At 40.0% G+C, this 3,863-nt stretch overlaps 1 long non-coding RNA gene across 1 annotated transcript; it reads left to right on the top strand.

Moving 5' to 3' along the window:
- Positions 1–1,719: 1,719 nt before the first annotated feature.
- LOC104957224 (uncharacterized) lies at positions 1,720–2,520 on the top strand. Its single transcript, XR_799649.1, has 3 exons — positions 1,720–1,765; positions 1,954–2,006; positions 2,183–2,520. It is a non-coding gene; the product is annotated as an uncharacterized lncRNA (long non-coding RNA).
- Positions 2,521–3,863: the final 1,343 nt, after the last annotated feature.

Below are 3,863 nucleotides of genomic sequence, written 5' to 3'. Positions count from 1 at the left end.
AATATGCATGTTAATTAACAACTAGTTGATGGTGAATTTCTACCTGAATATAAAGTGTTACCAAATAAGTAATCACTGCAACACTCTTTTGGTTAAGCTCAAAATAATTAAGATTTATTTTCATCAATGAATCGCTCCAATTTAGTGTAAATTGGAATGATCCACATCAGTGCTCCCGGGTGTATGTGTGTATTTTCTTCCTGTATGTTCCTGCCTGTGTACATGACATAAGCTGCTGCTCATAACCAATCGCCCTTTGCAGGATTAATAAAGTTGTTGATTGATTGATTGATTGAAGGTAGATCCTGCCTAAATGCTACTGCATGTTACAGCCATAGAAAAACAAGCATTCAAATGTTCTTGTGATTGGTCTTTTCATTGTATTATTAGTGAAGGTCCCCTACATGAATACAGGGTTTTCTGCTAGGGTTTTTTCCTGAGAATTCCTTTTTTATCTCAGTTGGAATAAGATGCTTTAGGATTTAATAACAATTAAATCGGAATCTGTATAATCTGAGGTGTTTAATCAATATTATTACATAGCATTTAGCCAACGCTTGTATCCAAAGTGACTTACAGTAAGTGCAATAAACCATAACAATTCAAACTAAGGACAACAAGAACAGTACTGACAGACTTACTTAAAACAAGCAATATCATTGTAAGTAATGAGTAATATCAGTTTCATTTCTATAAACAGATTCTGCATATAAAGTTAGAATCTGTAGGCTACAGGACAGGATGTTGGTGACAAAAGAGAACTTTAGGGCACTTCTTTAAAGTGTAATGTTGAACTGAAAGACAAGGCAAAATGCATAGTTAGGAGAACATGTCTTCTGATGGTTGCAGGTGCACCCTCAGCCCACATGGAGGCACAAGCAGGAGGTTTAATGAGTCCACCAGAGGAGGTCACTCCGTATCATGTTGCTGTGACGTCTTCAATTGTGCAGTACCATACTTCTGAATGAAGTCATTCAAATATAAGGGAGCCTCACCTGAAGCGCAACTGCGGCGCACTAGCACCCCCCCCAATTAAAACATGTTCATACAATAATGAATACATTTGAAACCTTCTTTATGTATACAACCAACATGTCAATACATTTCAGTTGTTGTGTATTTTGTAGAGATTTTTCATTTATTCTTTATATATGCTATCGTGTATTGCTTGGAGGGGGGGCACCAAATCATAATATCGCCTAGGGCACCAAAATGTTGCAAGTGCACCCTCAGCACACATTGAGGCACAAGCAGGAGGTTTAATGATGGGGAGTCCACCAGAGGAGGTCACTCCGTATCATGTTGCTGTGACTTTTTCTATTGTGCCGTGCCATACTTCTGAATGAAGTCATTACAAATACTGTATTTCAATGAGCTCATTAATGCGTTGCATGTTTCCTGCTCTTGTGTCTTATCTTGTGTCTCTTGTGTTTCTTTGCTGTGCAGTAGGAGCTATCTGCACAACATTTTGTAAAATACTTCCTGGCGGACTGGCCATCTGTAGAATATGGAGATACACAGGCCGTTTCTCAATCGCGAGGATGCTGGCTTGGTAGTTGTGTACTTCCAAGTCACTTGGACATCGGAACGGTCCTGCAGCGCCACTTGATGACGTAGCGTCCTTGAAATATTGGCTTGGAAGCCAGTATCCTCGAGATTGAGAAACGGCCCCAGATACACAGAACGGCTCGGTTCGCTGACGGCAGCACCGCCCCCGTTGACAGTTCACTAGCACCCCCCCCCACTTGGGTTTAAAAATTAAAAGGTGAAATAACCTTCGCTATATTCTTTTTCACATTTAGCAGCTTTTCAAAGATAAATAAAACATTTTCTAACGTTCCTTTTGATTGAAGTAAAAAAATAGTACAACTACCAAGTGAATGATGCCTACTTGAATAACATTTGTAGTTTTCCATGTTAAAGCTCTATAATGATTTATTTCTTTTCTGTTAGCCTGTGGTGAAGCTGGTGTACAACAGAAGCAATAACAAGTACTCCTACACCAGGTAAGACATCTTTCCTCCAGAGGTCCCGCTGCTCTCATCATAACAAGATTAATGGCTTTATTTTGAGGGAAGCATAGATTATTTCTTTCTAATAAAGTGTAATGAGCCACAGGACACAGAACCAAGTAAAGGATGAAGCACTTCTTCTCTAAATCAGTTTTCTTTTGTCTCGACAGTAACTCGGACGACAACCTGTTGAAGAACATCGAGCTGTTCGACAGGCTGTCGCTCAGCTTCAACGGCCGCGTCCTCTTCATCAAAGATGTGATTGGAGACGAGATCTGCTGCTGGTCCTTTTACGGTCAGAGTCGCAAGCTGGCCGAGGTGTGTTGCACCTCCATTGTCTACGCCACGGAGAAGAAGCAGACCAAGGTGTGCATGAGTGCAGCCATGTTCAGACCAACCATTGCCCTGCATCTCTGGAGGCTCAACAGGTTGCCTAGAAACACAACGAGGGGTCATTCAACAAAAAAACGTGATCTGCTTAGAGCCGAGGCATTTCTGACACATCTCTAAGCGGTTGACCAATCACAACAGAACCGGCCAGCTAACCAATCAGAGCAGACTGGGCTCTGGTTTCAGACAGGGGTTGTGGACAGGCAATTGTGATTGGTAAACCGCTTATAGATGTCGGAAATGTCCCGCCTCTTAGCCTATCACGTACAATGTGTTGGAGTGCGTGCTAGACAATAGAATAGGGAGTGTTACATAGTAATGTCACTATGTTACTGAAGTAAAGAAATTAGTAAAATGGAGGCGTTTCAGGAAGGGGGGGGAGTGAATTTTGGGATTTTAACCAGAAAAAACGATATTACACGTTACAGGCAAAAGAGAACTCTGAAAAGCATAGTAGGGCCTCTTTGAAGTAAATTAGAAGAGAGCAACATATACAACTAGAAAATGCATTTCCTGCTGAAAATGCGTGCGAATGCTGTAAACTGTGTACATTTGTTGCTGAATTTAGCTGAAAAAGCTGAATATTTTATTAGTTGAATGGTCTCTGTAGCTGCTTTTAGCTCCAAAAACAAAGTAAGTGTGTTGCTGAATTGTTACAGCTCAAATGCATTGCAATGACTTTGTTGAAAACTTGAAAGTGAAATGTTAAACTGGAAGAGTAGGAAAAATAGTGAAGAAGCTTAATGTTTAAAAGAAAAGGTTTAAAAAAGGTATAAACAACAACACGTATATCCTCAATGTCCTGAAATAGTTGAATAACTTAATAGTTGAATGGTTTCTGCAGCTGAAAGTAGGCTGAAGGAGTTGGATATTAAATGTAAGTAGTTGTGAATGAATGTTTACAAACAACTGTGTGTATAAGCCTAGAGATCAAAGGTTACCATGACGTTATCAAACATCTGTGTACTGAGCCCAGAGATCAAAGGTTTCCATGGAGATGTGCTGTGAAAGGAGAGCCTTTCCATTGTTCTGAATGAGAAATAAACCTCTCACATTTCTAACTATAGTTTAAGTTAAGCCCGAGAGACCCGGTACCGGGGCCCTCCTGCAACATCTTGCAGGAAACAGTGTCTGAGGGCATGTTCATTTAATAAACTATGAATGTTTTATATCCATGTAACGGGAAGAAACTCATCTAACTGATCTTTTTTTTTTTTTTTTTTTAAACCCACACAATGTTGCTGAGCTCTGAACTAGCAACGAGCGAAAAAATGCTAACAGATGACTGCACCGAAATTCACTCACAAAACCTTATTATTTACATCCGCACATCCAACAACACATCGTTTCATATTTTGAGGAGACACAGAATCGAGGAGTACCCTTCATTATCACTCAATTATACGAACTCTTTGAGATAATAACAAGAACAGACATCAAAACATATGGCGCTAGGTAGCT

Source organism: Notothenia coriiceps, unplaced genomic scaffold (assembly GCF_000735185.1).
Source record: "Notothenia coriiceps isolate Sejong01 unplaced genomic scaffold, NC01 NC01_scaffold00026584, whole genome shotgun sequence".
Taxonomy (NCBI): domain Eukaryota; kingdom Metazoa; phylum Chordata; class Actinopteri; order Perciformes; family Nototheniidae; genus Notothenia; species Notothenia coriiceps.
Note: the sequence above shows the minus strand (reverse complement) of the source record. Positions and strands in the feature narration are given on the sequence as shown.